At 48.8% G+C, this 19,560-nt stretch overlaps 1 protein-coding gene and 1 pseudogene across 1 annotated transcript in view; one reads left to right on the plus strand and one right to left on the minus strand.

Moving 5' to 3' along the window:
* Window positions 1–19,560, plus strand: part of Gabbr2 (gamma-aminobutyric acid type B receptor subunit 2) — a 345,550-nt gene that overhangs the window by 43,720 nt on the left and 282,270 nt on the right. The window lies entirely within an intron of this gene.
* On the minus strand, window positions 6,732–14,129 carry LOC124964754 (dnaJ homolog subfamily B member 6-like; annotated as a pseudogene).

Consider the following 19,560-nt stretch of genomic DNA (forward strand, 5'->3'; position numbering starts at 1 on the left):
ATTGGTGACTGTCATCATTAGAATCATTGTCACTGAGTCTGCTGAGTTGGCCCTTGCCCTGGATCCTGGTTCTAAAAACTGAACATGGGCCTCGGTTGTGGCTGTGACTTCTTTGCATCCCTTTTTGTTTCACGGGGTCCCCTCCTTATAGCTGAGGATCTGAGACCTGGGTCTGAGTGCCTTGACAGCTTGCAAGACTCAAGGGTGGGGGACCAGTGGGGGCAGGGCAGAGAAAGTAGACACAGGTGCAGAGCAGGTGTGAGGGGGACAGACAGACTCACACTGTGCATGTTACACCTGTACGAATGGATTTGAATGCTGTTGAGAAATATGCCTTCCCCATTTTTTTGAAACGTACAGTCCTCTTGGTTTATGTTTTGTTTTTCCACTTTTAATAAAGACACAGATACAGAGAAATATTTTTTCACTGTGAAAAAAACCCTGCTCTGTAATTTTAGTGATATACGTCAGCTGAAGGTGGAGTTGGGCAAACTGTGAGGCGGGAGTTATGGAACCAGGTTTCAGAAGAGCAATAGCTACTTAACTTTGGCTCTTCCTCCCCACAAGGGGAGGTGACCCATTTTAGCCAGATCCACTGATTTCTCAACAGAAGTCAGAAATTTGGATTTTCAAAAGCTTGGCTCAATTTTTTTTTTTTTTTTTTTTTTTTTTAGTAGCACTGTGTGGAACAAATAAAATATATTTTAAGTTTGAATTTATTTCCTGTTTGCAACCTCTAATCCACAGTCAAGGACCTGCTGACTCTTGCCGGTTCCCCCTCCCCAGCTGCCTGCTAAGGGACCCCCTCCCAACTATTGACTCCTCCCCATCTTCCGATTCCCCCACAGTTCACCTTTCACTTGACAATGACTTGCCCTCCTGCTGGGACCGCCCCCCCCCCCATTCCTCCATGTATTCTGGAAATGTGGCTCTCCTCTGATGGGTTTCTTAAGAATGGATGAAATGAGTTAAGGCACAACTGGTAATTGGCTCACTGTTATTTGGCAATGGAAAAATATTCCTTGCCAATAATTTCTCTCAACACTTTTTTTCAGGCAAAGCAACATACGGGGTAATTATTTTTAGATCAGAAATAATTTGGGTGTTATAATGTCAGTGTACATAAACCTGGTAAGATTATAGGAAGGTTTTTAAATGAGTTTTGAAACTAGTGACATATAAATTAAATGTTGAAGTACTTGCCCACTTATTACTCAAAATATCAGCTCGAATGGGTATTTTTTTTTTCCTCTTTATAAGACAGCAACACAAAGCTGGGCTTTGCCCGGTGATGAGGCCTGTCAGATGCACTTGCAGCATCTTGAGCTCTGCTCCAGAGTCCTGTTTCCTTTGGGATCCCCGCCCTGTATATAGCACTCTCACCCACCCATTTCTGCAAGCCAGAGGCCGGCCTGGAGGCTAGCCTCCACACCTGTTCTTCCTCGCCACCCCATCTGTTCTAGATACTTCCTGGGTCCTGGCACTTCTACTCTCCTCTGCTGTCACCCTTCTAGTCCCCTATCATCTGGCTCTTGGGGTTTCTGTCTCCCTCGGTCCAGGGTGACCACTTGTCAGTTTGCTCTTTACACGGCAGAAGTCTTAGAGCATCTCATTGCCCAGGCCCCCAGTGGCCCTGCATCATCCTCAGGATAAAGATCCAAAGGTTCAACATCACTTTTTTTGTTTTTTTGGTGGTGGTACTGGGGATTGAACCCACGGCCTGGTGCGTGTGAGGCAGGCTGTCTACCCACCGGGCCACATCCCCAGCCCCTCAACATCACTTGTAAGGTCCTGGATGGACAGCTTCTCTCCAGTCCTCTTGCTTTCTGGGTCCTACCCTCTGCCCCCTCCTTTCCTTGGCCTTCATTGTTTTAGGAGCAGTTTTGGGTTCACAGGACACTCAGAGGAGGGCCCACGCGTGCTCTGCACCCTCACTCTCAACATCCCACCCCTGTATGGCACGCTTGTCACACCCGAGGGACCTGCACCCACGCTTCAGAGCCCCTGGCTGCCCTTCAGGTTCACTCTTGCCCTCGACGTCCTGTGGTGTAGGAAGAACGTTTAGAGACATGAGGCCATCATGGCTGCGGCTCTGCCCTGAAGCCCACGCTCCCCTAGCCTCCCTCCCCAGCCCCCGGTTGCTGCTGATCTTTTTACTGCCTCTGTAGTTTTGCCTTTTCCAGAAAGTCCCGCCGTTGGAATTGTACAGCGTGGAGCCTTTCCAGACTGGCTTCTGTCACTTAGTAACATGCATTTAAAGTTCCTTTTCTGTGGCTTAGCGACTCATTCCCTTTGAACAGTGAATAATATTCCTTGTCTGGTGGTTCCACAGTTGATCCATCCATTTGTCTACTGAAGGACATTGTGGTGGCTTCCAAGTTATGAATAAAGCTGCCACGTGCATCCTCGCGGACAGAAGCTTCCAGCTCCTCCTTTCTGTGCGTGCCAGGGAGGGCCGTGCCCTTCCCAGCCTCCCGTGCACCGTGTGGCGCTCTCAAGGGGGCTCCCTGCTCCCCGGTGCCTCGCTGACCCCACGCTCCTCAGAGCTGGCCTCTGACCTCACTCGTCAGGGCTGCCTCCCGCTGCCCTGCAGGCCATGGTCCCTCTGCCTTTTGTTCTGTGTGTCCCGCCCTCTGTGCTTTCCCACTGTGCTCAGCAGCTTGTTTCCAGCCCGAATGAGTAAGTTTCACACTCCAGAGTCCCTACCGCCCAGCACGTGGAAAGGACCCAGTAAACAGATGAATAACTAGTTCTGAATACTAGTTCTTCCTCACCCGCGTGGACCCTCAAAGGAGCTCATAGATATTAAACAACATACTGGGGGGGGGGAGGGGTCTGCGCCTGTACCAGGAGCAGAGCACCCAGGACAAGGACAAGGACTCTGTTCCCACGGAGCCCACCGCAGCATGGTGAGGGGTGGGCACCCCCAGTTAGATGGCTGTTGACGTTTTCGAGCAGACCTGTGCCGTTGGCCTGCTTTCCTCAGCACCTACGGCTCTCAATTTGTGTGGGTGTGTGGCAGAGATGCCTGTGGCTGAGAGGGAAGACCACTGAGTTCAGAGACTGAAAACCAGAATATAATTCCAGAAAAGTCCTCGATGAGCTTTATGACCTGGGCAAGTCACTTCCTTTCTCCAAACCTGAGTTTCCTCCTGGGAGAAATAGGAATAAAAACACTGGCTCTCTGTTGTTGGGGGGTGTGGAACTCAAACATACAGTGGACAGAGCGTGTGAGGACCCCCGTGGCCATCAGCCAGCAACAAACAGCTCACCGCCATCTTGTTCTGTGGTGATCTGGGCTGCTTCCTCCTCTCCCCTATTATTTGGAAGCTCATCTCACACATTGGATGGTTTTGTTTGGAAATATTTCCATTTGTATTTCTAAAAGACAAGGACTCTTAAAAACCATTATCACACCTAACAAAAAACCAACACTAATTCTTTAATAACATAAAATATTTATCTAAGGTTCAAATTTCCAATTGTCTCAGACATGTCATAAATTTTTAAGTTTGCTTTGGACTCAGGTCCACACATTATGGGTTGGTTGGCAACTCCCTAAAGCATCTCTCTCTCTTTTTTTTAATGTGGTAAAATGCATGTAACATAAAGTTTACCGTTTTGAAGTGTATGGTTGAGTGGCATTAAGTCCATTCACATTGTGCAGCCATTACCACTGCCCATCTCTATAACATTTCCATCATTCCAACTGAAACTTTGTACCATTACACGTTAACTCCCCATTTCCCATCCACCCCAGCCCCTGGCTTCCACCATTTTGCTTTCTGTCTATAAGTTTGAGTATGCTAGGTACCTCCTATAAATGGAATCACACAGTTGTCTTTTAGTGACTGGCTTATTTAGCATAATGTTGTTAAAGCTTCATTCATGTTATATAGCACACACTGAAATATTTTTTAAGGCTGAAAATTTTCTAATGTATTTATATACCTCCACCTGTTTATCCATTTATCTATTGACCTGCACTTGGGTTGTTTCCACCTTTTGGTTTTTGGTTTTTGTGAATAATGCTGCTGTAAACATGAGTGTACAAATATCTCTTAAGTATCTTTTAATCTAAAGGCTCCCTCTTCATCTCCCTCCTCCATTCTCTTTTTTTTTTCCTCCTTGCAATTTATTTGTTGGTGAAACTGGGTCATTTGTCCTGTAGTGTTCCCCTCTCTCTGGGATTTTGCTGATGACCTCATTAACTTTTGGACTGGCAAAGGTATTTTAGAATTTGTCAATTATATTGTACTTATTCTGTGCCAGGCACAATTCTGAGTCCTTAAAAAATGCAAAATGAGTTAACTCTATGATTTGGGTACTATTTTTTTAATCTCCATTTTAAAGACAGGGAAACTGAGGTGAGACAGAAGGTAAGGGACTTGGCCTCAGACACTCAGCCAGCAAGTGGCAGAACCAGGATTCTGGCCTGGGCAGTCTGGTTCGTTGATGCTACACTGCTGCTCTTGGGAGGTTAGTTAAAAGGAGATGATGGCTTTGATTCCTGGGAAGAGGATGAAAACAGGTGAAAAATTAAAATGAATGAATAAATAAAAGATGGAGATAGAAATCCCATGAACGGAGGCAATGTAATTGGCCCACGCTTGGTGAGCTTTAGGATGAGCAGTGTGCACTGGGATGTCGTGGTGATGACGGGAGAGGCGCTTCAGAGCACTCGCCGAGGACGGGTGGGTCCATTGCCTCCGTGCACGTGTTAACAGAGTGCGCATGCTCACTGTTGGAGAAACCATCCAAAATAGCTGGTCTTGTTATTTAGTGGAAAAAAAGCGAGGAGAACGGCTACGTCCATCTTCCTGGTAGCGCCCCAAGTTCCCCCTTCCAAGAGCTTCATATATTTTTGTGGTTAAGTTTGCATACTTTTTTAAACAACATGATACTCTAGGAAAATGGAGAATGAAATCCTTAATCCAACCCCTCACCCTGTCTGTTTCTCTCAGCCTGTTTTAGCCGTCGGCATAAACAGAGGCAGATCTTTCCATGGTTGCAGCACCTTCAAACCGGGAATCACCAATAATAAAAGAAAAATGTGAGAGAGCCAAAAAACAAAAAAACGGGGAGTCATGTGTCCAAGGAACTTGAACTCCAGTCCCTGGACCTGCGGATCCAGGAGGAGGGCTTTCTCTTTCTCTTGCTGCTATTTGTATCCCACCACCCCTGTCTGTTTTGGGTAAAAGAAAATGAAGCCATTGTCCAGGATTCTCTGGCAACCATGGGATCCCTGGGAGGGGCCAAATTAAGCTGGAGGCAGTGGGGACTGATGCAAAGGGGGCTCTTTGGGGCACTGGGGGCTGGAGAGCAGCACTCCCCTTGCCCTGTCACAGATTTCCAGTGATCTCAGAAGGTCACTCTCTGCCTCTGTGGGGCTGGATGAGGTAAAACTCAGTGACCTCTAGATTGTTCCAGCTTTGACATTCCTGGATGCTTGGATTCTAATAAAAATCACTATTTTTTTTTTTTAAACAAAGAGGAAAGTTACATTTGTCTCAGCTGTAAAGAAAGCTTTAAGGTTATATTTCTGAAAGAAGAACACATCTTTTCTAGGAGAAATATTGGCCAAATTGAGTCTTCCTTACTGGTGAGTTAAATCAGTTAGATTTAAATCAAACCCACGCAGCCCTGCCCTTTCATCACCGAGAGATGAAGCAGGAGAAATCTACCTTTGAAACTGACCTGGATTTGGAGACACTCTTCTTAATGGACCTTTAGAATGTGGACTTTCCTCTGGGCTCTGAGTTTTCTACTGATGCCTGTGAGTGAAGGAAAATGATGTTGCCTGGCCCATTTCAAAAGATCCTACTTAGGAAAATGGAAAAGAGCTCAGATGTCTGGAAATTTAGGGAATGATTAAAATCATTACTAAGTATCTGTCCTGTGAGGTCATCATCCAAAAGGTAGCAGATCAACTCTCAAAGGAACTTAAAAGTTCGTCTGGTCCAGCTGGTCTCTGAACAGACATGAGACTGAGTCCTCCTCAAGGGGAGGGTCTTGCCAAATTCACATTCCCAGGCCGTGCTCTAGTTTGGGTGAGGCGTGGGACTCTGGATATTTAAAAGCTCCTTCATCGATTATAATGCTAACTGAGCTGGGTTTGGAAACCCCTGAGCTAGTCCAGGCCATCCATTGCTATACTGAGAAGAAAGCTGAGACCCAGAGAGGGGACCGGGGAGAGTCACCCGGTGGCAGAATGACCTAGAGAGGTGATCTCCAGCACTCACCATATGCTGAGACACTAAGCTGCATCTTTGAAATGCTGTGAAGTGGTAGAAGCGTGTCCTGCATGATTACAGACTCGTGAATATGAGCACTTAATGATAGAACCCAGAGGGACTTAGAGAAGCATCCTGAACTTGGGTAGACAACTGTTGGAAATGGTGTTTCCTATTGCTGTGAACTTGCTTGGAGGAAAAAAGAAACCCAAATATTTCATAAATAATTAGCATTTCCATTGATAAGTAAAATGATATTCATTCTTATGTAACAGAAGTTGAACTTGAGTAACTGGGACCTTTTCTTGACTAACCTCCATAGACTCAAGGTAAGGAGGTCAAATATCTTAACACCCTTTGGGTAAAAACTTCTACATTTATTTAACTTGTGAACAAAAGATGTGATTGGAGACCTTATTACCCTCTTGTATTTCTTCTCAATGTAATTAACCTAATTCTCCCTCCTGGTGGTGGAGTGGAGAAGGGAAAGTAGGTGGCCTATTCATAAAACTGGTACAGCCAGCACTCGACATCCAGCGGGTAGGGCACAGTCTGCCGGGTTCCAGGCCCAGGGCCAGGTGCAGTCTTCTTGCAATCTCCCAGGCCCCTGTTAGTCACACATACGGGAGCCGAGAGTCAGAGGGCTTATGGAACTTGCTGGAATCCCAGAGATAGCGTGGGGTAGAGTTTGGTATTGAGCCTGAGGTCATCTGTTTAAAGCCCACTATGTCTTCTCTGCTGTGCCCGGTGCCTTTCCTGGACTGGGCTTTCTTTGGAGAATGATGGAGCAGAAAGGAGGGTTAGAGAGGGAACACAGTGGGCCTGGCAGGATGCTGGCCTGGCCTCATCAGGTCCACAACCACCAACTCTCCTGTTAGATGCTAGGAGGCAGATGTCCCATAGGCAACCACTCAGCTCTGCTTGAGCTTTCCTGGTGATGGGCTGCTCAGTCCCGGAAGTAAGGCTCCTCCTAGATGAGAGCACCCTGGGACAGGAACTGCGTCTGACTCTTCCGGCATCCTCAGCACCCCCGAGACCCCCTGTGTTTGTTCAGGTCCTTCACACCCCATTCCCAAAGGCATACCCTGTTACTGCGATTCCCTAAATGGCAGCAGCAACATGCCCCCTGACCCCGTCTCCTCCACTCTTTGTGACTGGCACTGTCTGGAACAGACCAGGGCGATCCCTGCGTGAAACGTCAAGAGACCTAAGTTCTAGTTCTGGAGAAGATTAGGCAACAATTCTAAGCCTTAGTTTCCCTAAACATTGCTGGGCCCACTGATTGCTGAGAGCCCATTTCTGATGCTCCAAGAGGCCACCATGGTCCTTCAAAAGCCCTGCCAGCCTTGGCCCCAGGCCAGTCCAGGGCTGGACAGCTCTCTCTGAGGCACATTGAAATACCAAAGATGGCCTGATGCATCATGAGTAGGGACCTGAAAACTGTCACCAAGACAGCTGAACCAAGGCATTCTATGAGAGTCTTTCAGATAATTAGCCTTAGGACTTCTGAGGGTATATTAGGAACCCCAAGACTGTCTCCAGGTTTGATAATCTCTAGGAGGACCTGCAGAAAGCCTATGCTTGTATCCACAGTTATGATTTATAACAGCAAAAGGCTACAGATACAAAATAATTCAGCCAAGGCAAAAGGCTCATGGGGGAAGTCCAGAGGAATCCGGGTGTGACCTTCCAAGAGGGCTGTCCCAGAGGAGTCACGCAGGTCATGCTCAGTTCCTCTAGCAACAATGACAGCAACACCTCTGGATACTGGAAAATTCATTAGTCTCAGGGTTATCACTAGGGGGCTGGTCACATAGGCTGGCACACACCTAAATCCACACTCGCAAAAGGAAATCAGGTGTTTCATGCAAACCACATGATTCACACAATTTAGGCTCAGTGAACCGCTCTTACATGAGTGTAATGACTCTTGAAATCCAAGTTTCCAGATCCCAGGCAAGGGCCAACCTCTCTAGCAGAATTTTCTAAAGTCACGGTCTCAGACCTGCTGTCCAAACCCTTTCCTGCTCAGAGGACGTACCTTGCACAGGGTTCATGAGTGGGGACGCTGGAGCCAGATTGCCTGGGTTTGCATCCTGGCCTGCCATTTGTTAGATAGGGAATTGAGGGCAAGTTATCTAATCTGTCTGTGCCTCTGTTTCTTCATCTACAAAACAAGAATAATGATGGTGCCCGCCTCATAGAGCTGGCGTGGGGATTGAAGGAGCTGGTCTGAGTAAAGCACTTGAACAGCGCCTAGCCCATGGGCAGCACTTGGTGGCACCTAGAGCTTGGCTGCTGTTATTATTACAATTGTTGGTGTTATTTAAGGTTCAGTGGTGTTAAAGATACATGTTTGGTTGCAAAAAAATTTTCCCAAAGGAACCGTACTTGCTAACTGGGAATATCCTGCCTGTGCTGTAGGTGGTCCAAGCAGGGCTGGAACGTGACTTTAGCATACAGGGGGACGTTTAGAACCTCTGGGTTGGGGTGGGGACTCAGTCACTGAGAGTCTCCTGAACATTGGAGAATTCACACCGGATAAATCCTGAGGAGGGCGGTTGATGGAGGTAGGAAAAGCTGAGCATGCTGGGAACCGTTTAACTCCCAAGTCCACCAACTGAAACAGCTTGGCCTTCTAGCTTCTAACCTGTGCAGCGGGGAGAGCACCAGCTTCTGGTTCCAGTGCTGTCATCAGCTTGCTGGTGATCGTGGGCCAGCCCTGCCACTCCCCAAGACTGGAGGAGAGATTCCTAGTCCACCAGTTGTGGCAAAGTGGGTTTCTAGGTGCGTCTCGGGCTGCACTGCTACGACTTACCTGAGCCCAGGAGACAACACACGTGCCCACACTGCACAAAGCAGGTTGATTACTTATAGAGTAGCAGCAAGTGACGGCCTAGGACTCGTGATGGGCCAGCCTCCCAATGCATGGGAAAGCTGCCCAGGATGGATGGAGTCTGCAGACCATGCCCCGCTTCCCTGCAGCTGAGGCACCCCAGAAAGCAGCTCACCCTGGGCTTTTTACCTTGGGTGCCAGATGACACACTGGGCTCCAGGGATGAATGTCATCTTGGTTTCTGCAGGACAGGAAGACAGCTGAACTCCTCTGGTCAGCCCCCCTTATCTCAGGAGGTTGCATCCGCTGTAACTCCACAGTGATCCTTGAGAAGCACAGACGAGAAATGGGGAGAACTGGGTCAGCCCGAGGCCACCTGGAGAACCATCCTGCACGAGGGGCCTCTCTGGAGCTGAGTCTGGGTTAACGTGCTGGCAAGTTCCAAGGATTCAGAGTTAGAACCCAGGGTTCCTTTTAGACTGACCCACACAACCCAGACGTGCTTCAGCCCTGACCTCTTTTCCTGGTCTTGTCCTTTCTGCTCTTTGCTGGCTGCCCTCTGTGTATGTGACTGTCCACTACATCTGGTTTGGAGGCCATGGCCAAGACCTCCAAACCAGACATAGATGTCTATGTCTGCCAGTGGCCAGGAACTGCTGTGGCCTGGGAAGTGTGTCTGGGTGGCACCCCACCACCTCTCTCTCTAGACTCTGTCTTTTCTCTACTGAATGACAGGCAGCATAGTGGTACAGAGGGGTCACCCTCCAGGGGATAGTGCAGTGAGGTATAAAAAGCAGGTTGCCCTGGATGGGATTCTGGGTTGCAAGTGACAGAAACTGGGTTCAAGCTAACTTCAAGGGAAAGAAGAGGTCAATTGTCTCAGAACTGAATCTTTCAGAGGCTTTGGGAAGGCTGGCCCCAGGGGCTCTGGCTTCGGCACCAAGACCTGGTTCCCCTCTCCCCTCCCTTCCTCTCTGTTTACTGTGTTCTTTTACATCTTTTCTCCTCTTGGTGGCAAGATGACAGCCAGCAACTCACAGCAATGCCAGCAACAAAGTGATTCTTTTTCCTAACATATACACACAAAAAAACCGATGTCCTTTGATCGAGTCTCAATGGACCTATTGGGGTCAGTGTTCCTCTCTGTCCAGGTCACTGTGGCCACAGGGATGCAAGTGGCTCATGTGGACTGAGGGTAAAGGAAGGGTTATTCCCCAAGGAGAAGCTGGGTTTTGTTTCCAGGAAGAAGAAGGTGTGGATGTTGAGCTAATCTGCTCCCTCCCTTAAGGAGCTCACAGTCTTCTTAGGGGAAACAGACATAGAAGCAGAGAAATAGCAAAGGGGCTCTAGCTAAAGTAAACAGATGCAAGTTAATAGAGCAGAATGGAGTCTCTGCTCTGTTAAAATCTTTATGTCAGTGAATTTCAAGGATGAAAACAGCGGAAGGAATGTTTCCTACACAAGGGGAACTGTGATGTGTGTGTGTGTGTGTGTGTGTGTGTGCACGTGCACACACTCATGGCATGCATGCGCATTGAGGATGGAGTATACAGGCAGAGTTCGTGTGGGAGGTGACCTTTGTCTTAAGCCTGTGTGGCTGTCACTGTGACTGCCCCATCCAGATCTCCTGGGCATTCACTTTGCCCTCCCGTGCTGCCCTGGCAATTTCCACGTGCCAGGATCTTGCAGCAGTGACTGCCAAGGGTTGCTGGATGAGTATCCCAGCTCCCTGGGCCCCCAGAGCTCCCAGTGGGATTGAACTCCAGGAGCCTGCTCAAGGATGCGCCTGGGTCAGCTGCACTTCCTGTTCTTTCCTGGCTCCATGTCCTTACCCATGCTTTTTGGGGTCACCTCACAAATCAGCATCCTTGTCTCAGGGTCTGCTTTGGGGGGAAACCAGCTAATACAGCCTAGAAGAATGCCTAAGATTTGAGTGGATGGAGGTAACTGTGGGGAGAGGAGCAGGAGCTGGAACAGTGAACCCCAAAACAGAGAAGAAAAATGGTGAATCCAGTCTAACCTAAATGGGTGTTTTCAAATCTTTCTAACTGTGATCCATGGTAAGATGTGTATTTTATAATGCGATATGTACATTCACACCTACACACACACATACACACCCGCACGCACACATCTAAAACAGAATCATCATGAAATGAAAGCTTCCTGTATACAATGCATTCCTGTTCTGTGTTGTTAAAAATTCCTGCCCAAAACCTGCTAAATTAACTTGACGTCTTACCAATAGGGTAGCATCTGCAGCTTGAGAACACACTGGGTGAAGGGGAAGGGTGTGGGAATCAGAGTAGTGGAAGATGAGGAAGAAAGTCGGGTTAGATCAGACCTCAGGGGGCTTGAATGTCCAGGCTGAAATATTTGCATCTGACTCTGGAACTGTAGGGAACCACTGCAGACTTTTGAGAAAGGGAATGACAAATTCCTAGCCGAGCCTCAGGGAGACTCACAGCATCACGGGAGATGGGCTAGAGGAGGGAAGGTGTCCGCTGAGGAGCCCGTTGCCTGGATCTAGCTGAAAAACCACAGGTCTGCCTTGGTGCTGGGGCTGGGGGATGGACAGAGCTGGCAGTGGGGGCCTGGGCCTCAGTGATTGATTGGAGGAGAGAAGGAAGCCGAGCGGGTAAAGCCATGAGCCACAGGGATCCAGACTGGCTGGCTGGCTGGGAGGAGGGAGGGGTCATCCCTTGGTTCCTGATGAACTATTTATCAGGGCATGAAACTTTCATTAATATTATTCCAGTCTGAGAGCCTGGAAATGTCATAAAGGACTTGTTGAGCGGTCAAGCACCTGCCACTCAGTGCGTGCGGGAAGCTGAACTGTTCCCTGGGCGCCGTAAGTGTGAAGTAGCCGTGCTGGAGGAGCCTTGCTTCTTGATGGATTTCATTCTTATGACTCCTCCAAGTGCCACTGCTCTCCCCTTGGCTGAGGCGCTCGGGGTCCCCCTAGCCCATCGACCTACTTCCTGCACCATTAACAGCCAGCCAGGCTGAGGGGCTGCGGGTGGTGCTGCCTGCTTTCCTGTTTTGCAAATCACTTACCTGGCTAGGGACCCGCTGGCCACTGGGGATGTTCACAGGGTCCCTCCCCTTATGAAGCTCATGGTCCTGTTGGGAGAAGCAGACACAGAAATAGACATAGAAGCATATATGAGGCAGAAGGGATTCTCTGCTCTATTAAAACTTGTGCAAGCAGTGAATTTCAGGAAGGAAGACAGAAGAAGGAAGGGGAACTAACTCTGAGCAGCAACTGTGGGTGTGTGGTACTAGTTGCTTTGTGTACTGAATAACTTAAGTATTATAGTTAGCTCAACTGGTGTTTTATGGATAATAGGAACCCCACCCCCAGGAATGGCCTCTATGTGTCTGTGTGGGAGAGGGAGAGATACTGTGCATTAAAACATAGTTTTGGGTCCTGTCTTAGACCCAGACTCTGGATGTGCTTGTATAGTAGTGGAAGTAGGAAGAAGGAAGCTAGGGAATCTGCATTTTTAATAAGACTTTCAGGCTATTTTTTTTTTTTTTCAGGAAAAAATGCACCAAACATATTCACATTTCTTTTCTCTCTCTCTTTTTTAAAGCAAATGACAAAGACCCAGTTTATCAGTTTTTTTAAACCTAAGCTTAACTTTACATATTTAAACAACTGTCAAAACTTTACTAAGTTGCCAGCATTCATGCACAACTAGAAGACATCCTTAAATTTATATTAAACCAGAAACTTATTACCATTAATGCATTAATATCTTCCATTACTAAATACTGAAATAAAAAAAAAACAAATTATTTCTACAGGAGACTCATCCTGGCAATGTTAGCTCACAGCAGGCTACACTACTTGGCTCTCACGTCAAACACAATGGAAAGCAGATCCTTGCTGGTGTTAGAATACAATCTTGTCTTAGCACTACACAAAGTCAAGGCGCATCTTGGATTATGTTTAATAAAAGAGCAAAGTGCATACAGAGATTACAACAATTTTAAAGACAAAAAAAAAAAAAGTGGTCCTATTGTGTGGTCCCAACAATAAACTCAGAAGTCTATGACAAATAGGGGCTCCGACAAGCTGTTTATAAATACTTTAGATTAGGTACAGTTATACTGAAAGTTGAGTTTGTCTGAAATCTTCAAAAAAAATGTTCCTGTTAATCCTCAAATGGTGCTTGTTGTAATTTAACATTTCTGTTAAATGCATGTGTTGAATTACTTGTTATGCAAGCGTAGCAGCTTCTCCTTACCATTTATCGTAAGGACCTTAACTGGCTGCCTTCTTCAACTTCTACTGTTTCTTGGCCATTCTTTATTTTTAAGTTGTGGATGGACACAATATCTTTATTTATTTATTTTTATGTGGTACTGAGGATCGAACCCAGTGCCTCACACGTGCGAGGCAAGCGCTCCACCACGGAGCCCCAGCCACAGCCCATTTCTTGACCATTCTTGACAATTCTTTTTGTAGTGATTTTTCTGCCATTTACTATTTTGATAGAGGTTGATATAGATTTGAAGTTACTCATCCCGCTGCTGCCAAATGATGTAGAAGAGAATGAAGTAAGGCCACCGTGACCTAGTGACTAAATGAAGTAAATCCTGTATCAAATGAAGAAAATCCACCTCTAAATGATGGAAATTCACTGAAAGCAGAAAAAATGAGCCTGTACCTCGATTTCTGCTTCCTCCGGGACCCCTTCAGTTCCTAAAAAAGTCTTCAAGTAGGTCTTCAAAGAAGTCGAATGAAAACGGGTCCCTTCCATCAAAAAATTCCCTGAAGACGTCATCTGGGTTCGGGAATGTGAAGCCAAACTCAAAAGGACTGTCAAGATGACTTCCACCTCCACCATTTAAGCCTTCTTTGCCATACTTGTCATAGATGTCCCATTTTTCAGCATCTGATAACACCTCATATGCCTCAGCTACTTGTTTGAGTTTTCTCTCTGCTTCTTCTTTATTCTCAGGATTTTTATCTGGATGCCACTTTAGTGCCCGTTTCCGATATGCCTTTTTGATATCTGTACGCCTAGAACTTCATAGTAATCCACCGTGTTTTAAGATTGTTGGAACAAGTCTGAGGTCGCGGGACAGGGCAGGCGGCCAGGAGCTCGTGGTCCGGCACCACTGTGCTGGTGGTGGGGGCAGCGCAGGCCATTCTTATGTGTGCCAAAGTGTGAGAATCACTGATGAGGCAGACCTTATTATCCCCATGTTGCAGATGAGGAAACTTAGGCTTCAAAAGTTTTAGGAACCCTGCCATGCTCAGTCTGTGAATATCTTACTCCATCCGCCTCACTTCAGACCTACTGATCTGCTAGTGCTTCTCCGGGCACCCTGCCTGGTCTCGGAACCTCAGCCTCAGCAGGGCTTCCTTCTGTCTTGCACACTAACCTGCCCACTCTATTCAGATAGAACCTCCTCCATGAAGCCTTTCAGGCCTTCCCACACTCCCCTTCTCTAGTGGGTGAGGCTTCTCCCTGCTCTGGACTCTCAAAGCATAGCTTGCCTACAGTCCAGGCAATCTTGTCTGTAGCAAATCTTTCCCCCCAGGGTGCATCTCATACACTTACTTCCTGCATGCCCAATTCCTGGCATCTGATAAGACTGCTCAGGGACCACTCAAGGAGTGGTTAATTCTGATTGGCAGGAGGGGACATCAGGGTATTTCATGGAGTGGAGGGAGGCGTATCTGAGCAGAGACTTGCAGGATGAGGAGAAAATGAGGATTTTGTAGCCTTTGGTGCTGCCGGTAGGTTTACACTCCCCACTCTGCTCCCTCCCGACCCATGGTCATTGGTGGCTTGCAATTGAATGTAGAGAGCCAGCAAGGTCCCTAGGGTCTGTGGGCTCAGATAAAGTTGGAGGATCAAATTCAGTTCATCACACATTACTTAAAAGCACCTACTCGGTGCCATAGGTGCAGCAGATCCAAAGATGAATAAGACCCTGCCCCTGCCATAGCAAGGGGACTCCTAGCTGTTTGGAGGAACTATCAGATTGTTTAAATTATATATATATAATTCTCTAAAACTTAAAAAAGTATCCAAGTGAAATTGGGGTCTTAAAGGTTTAAATTAGTGGAATTTAGCCCCAAATCCTTTAAATGCAAATGAGGTGATCACAGGGAAGAAGTAAGAAGAATTGAGAGGGATTCAGAGCCAGCTCCAGGACGTGGAAGTCCCCCTGTCCTGCTGCCCCCACCTTGCTCTTCACTGCCTAGGAGGGAGGGATCTCAGCAGGCGGGTCCCAGAGTTGGAGAGCGCCTCCCAGGCAAGGCTGTTTTTAAGGGACCATTGGGACCCTGGGAGTTAGCAGTAGGACACTGGCTCTGTAAGTGGCACAGCCAGATCTCTGGTTTGGGTGGAGGGAGGGACAGGTGAGAGGTGCTCTCTAAAACTGAGCGTGCAAAACGAGGATTTTCCTCAACCGTTCTAAATGGTCTGTATTTGCAGTTTTTTGTCTGCATATCATGTGTGAGAGCAACGCGCGATGATGAGATTCGAGGCTGAGATTCATGCCAGGCTAATTGAATGGTGTTTGTTGGGAAAGTGTGTCGCTGCTGGTGTGCCTTTCTTCTCCTGTGGGGGGAAGGCACTGGGTCCCTCAAGTCCACTCCCAGGGCACTGCCAGGGTCCTGGCAGAGCCACCTGAGTGCAATGGTATAGTTCAACCCAAAGGTGCAAGTGGTGACAGGTGCCAGCACCCGCAGTGGATACTTGGGGCAAATGTGGCGTGCCCCGGTCCTGACTGCTGGACTGTCTAGGAGCAAGAGGCCCTGGAGGTGAGGATACTGTTTTGAGACGTGATAGGCACAGGGCTCCCAGCTGTCTCTTTATCTCTGTGTCCTGGATGGAGTGACTCCCCAGTCTAAACTCTCATGAGCTGTCACTAAATCTCCCAGAAGGAGGGAGGGAAGACCAGCCTGGGGGACATGGAGAATAAGAGCTGGGGTCTCCTTGGAGGGCCTGGGACTCTGTGTGTCTGGGAAACTCTGAGCCAGGTGTTCCAAGCAGCCTTTTTACCATGGGATGGAGGTTGACTCCAAAGACCTTCTGCCCTTGAGCTGCTTGCTCCTAAACATTTTCACTCTGGAATTCACGTTTGCTTTTCTAAAATAAAACAAAATGCCTGTTTCAACCTCTGTAGGTAGCTCTTTGAGGGACTGACCCTCTCCAAGGGCATGATTCCATTGCCAGGGAGATGGTGGGACTGAACCCTGTGAAATCCTGAAATGACGAGGGGACTCTTTTTTGCAAAGTACAGGTGGTCTCGAGGGTCAGTGAGAGAGTGGGAAGCCCCAGAAGTCTCTGCTCTGCCTGCAGAGGTAAATTCTGATAAATTCTTTGCTTTTCATTTTCGTCAAGCACCTTGATGGAGACTTGAGATCGGTTTTCTTTCCCCAGCGGATCTTTTGAGATGAACTTAAATTGCCAGAGTTCTGGCATAACCTAATATGTTGTCATACCACCCACACCGTTTTCCATAATGGAGGAAGGCGAGAAGCTGCTACTGCTTCCCAGGGGGGTTTTCGAGCCCCTGCCTTGGTGTCATCGCGGGAGCGTGTTGATGAAGCAGAGACCTCGGCCCCCACCACCCGGAATCAGGATGCGGGGGCGCCGGGCGCGGCGGGGCAAGGCTCGGGTCTGCACGGGAGACAGACCACGGGGATTTCTCATGAGTGGGAAGGTTCGGGAACCACCACAAATGCTCAGTTTCATGGCGGGGGGAAAAGGCGCTAAGGAGAGGAAATCTTGGCTCAGTGTAAGAGTATCCTTACTCTGCCACCCCACCTCCTGGCACATGCCCCTCCTCCAGCCTCACTGACCTGCCATTCCTCCAATAGGCTCTGAAGGAAGAGTCTCCGCGTTGCCCTTGCGTGGTTCTTGAGGGCTGCTTCCTCTCCTTTTTCCAGATTGACCCTTCTGATTTAAAGGCCTGACCTACAGACACCTCCTTCCGGAAGCCTGCCCTGATTCCACCTCAGCAGGCTGCCATACCTCTTGCCTCTGTGTCTTTCTCTTTAAGTGAAAGCGTGACAGTTCATTAAGTCACGCCCGGAGGACCAGGTAGTCTTTTTGGCTACATCTCCCTCAGCGTTGCTCTGGGAATAAACTGATGGCGATTATTCTCATTTTCTTTTTCTACAGTTCCCAACTCCCACCCCAGCCCTACGTCCCCATCATCACCGGCCCCAAGCCTGGCTAGCCCAAACCCAGGCGCCTCAGGGCTACCCTCTAGAGGTCTGTGGAATGAAGGGTCCACTCTCCCTGGATTTGGGTCTGCTGTGCCCGCTCAGCCTCAGTGACTGTCCCCAAATGCCCTGTGGTTGCTAGAAGCTCTGGGTGTGCCAGTTCTGTGAGTCTCTGATGAAAATAGAGTCAGAGCAGTATGCTAATCAGGGAAAGATTGTCTTTATAGAGTACAGCTGATAAGATGATTTGCATATCCTGGTTCATTGTTGTATTTGGAGTAAGTTACGTTATTCCTTAAGGAACGGGTGCTGAGTAGCCAGCAGGAAGATGGAGCAGAAATGGCTGTCGAGACAGGATGGGACCCGGGAAATGAAGGCCGTCCGAAGCTGAGAACACGGGAGGCAGGATGGGGACGGGCGTGGACTGTCTGAGCTCCCAGAACAGAAGCAGAGTCCCAGAGGTGGTAACTTTCCGGGCGACGGAGGTGCAAGCAGAAGCTGGAAGAGGGCTTGCCCAGAGGTGCGATGGAGGCTGCAGATGTGGGCCTCGGGCACTCCTGTTCCAGGTCGCTCCTGCTCCGTGCTCTTTCCTCTGCCAGCCCAGGGAAGTCTACAGTTTTGACCGGGGTGGAATAGTTTATTAGGCTCTCGTGGCTGCAATAACAAATCGACACAGGCTGGGTGGCCTGAAGCAGTAGACACGTCTTTTCTCACAGTTCTGGGACCTACACACACCTCCTTCTGGAAGCCTGCCCTGGAGACCAGGGATGCAAAGCTAAGGTGTCGGCAGGGCCCTGCTCCCCGTGAGGACTGAGCAGAGGCTCCTCTGAGCCCCTTCCAGCTTCTGGTGGCTCTTGTGTCCTTTGGCTTGGAGCTTCAGCACTGTGTCTCTGCCTGTCTTCATGTGGCCTTCTTCCTACTGTGTCCCACCAGTCACAGGGTTTAGGACACACCCTAAAGATCCTTATTAATTACATCAGCAAAGAAACTATTTCCAAATAAGGTCACCTTCTTAGGTTCCAGGTGGACATGGATTTTGGGGGGAAACTCTTCAGCCCACTACAAATTGGTATAAGAAATGCCACCAGAGCAGGGGGCTCATAGTCCAGTGCTATGCCCCGGGAAGTTCCATATTCTTCTGGGTCTAGCCTCCCCACGTGATCAGGCTGAAGTAGTGTAAATGTTCCATCCCAGGCCCAGGTGCGGGGACAGGGTGGGGAGGTGAGCTGGTGCTCTGTGCCCTTGCACCTGAGGTCAGCTGCAGTCCCGTGCATGTGGCCCATGCCTGCCTCAAGGGTCCATTGCCCATTTTCTGGGTCTCTGTCTCATGGTCTCTGGGTCCCAGGTAGCAGCTCCCAGGCGTGGCAAGTGTGACTGACCACACTGAAGTCCATCACTGCTTCTGTTCTGAGGCTGAGCTTTGAGTAGACATCTCCCCACCAGTACTGAGCAGAGCTGGGCACAGAGGCAGGCCGTCCCTGGGAAGCCCAGCACACTCCTGCTGTGTACCTTTGGCTCCCACCTAGGACTCCCCACCCACCTTGCTGAGCACCCCAGGACTGTACTGCCAGCTCCGGCTCTCTAGCCACCTGCCCTCCTGCTTGGCTACCCCTGCGCTCAGGGCCTCCTGCATTGCCAGCTGCTGCCTCCCTGGCCCCTGGCTCTTTGCTTACTCTCTCTTACCAGAGTGGCCTCGTGACGGCTCTTGCACTTCTAATCCTGCCCTGGCATCTGCTTCTTAGAGGAACCCAACCAACCTGGGGATACACGCCTCAGCCTCTCATCTGTCGGATGCTCTGTTCTGAGATGCATTCTAGATTGTTCCTCAGCTGCCCACAGCAGTAAGCAGCTCAGCAACACTCTGTGCTCCCCTTTCCTGCTCCCTGTCCTTGGGTCACCTCTCTGCCCTCAAGCTAGCTCTGCCTTTAGGGAAACCAGTGCAGACTCAGCGAGCTCCGCCTTTGGAGGAGCCCAGGTGTCCTCTTACACGGTGTTATCATCGTTACAATGTGGAGTCCTGGAAATGTAGAACCGGACACAACCCTGTTTTCCACATGGGACAGAGAGCCCCAGAGAGACTCAGACACTCTCCTTGACCATTTTTCTTTGGTGAGGAGGGATATGCATGGTGTATCCTTCAATTTTTAAAATTTTCTTCTGTCAGGCATGATTCTAGATGGCTCCTCTGGTTTCCTCTCCCCTTCAGTGGGTGGCTGTCTTTTTTTCATTTAACCATCTCCTCCCCTGTCCCTCTAAGCTTTACCTCTCTACCACCTCCCCACACCCTCCCTCTT

The sequence above is a fragment of the Sciurus carolinensis genome, chromosome 14 (assembly GCF_902686445.1).
Source record: "Sciurus carolinensis chromosome 14, mSciCar1.2, whole genome shotgun sequence".
NCBI lineage: Eukaryota > Metazoa > Chordata > Mammalia > Rodentia > Sciuridae > Sciurus > Sciurus carolinensis.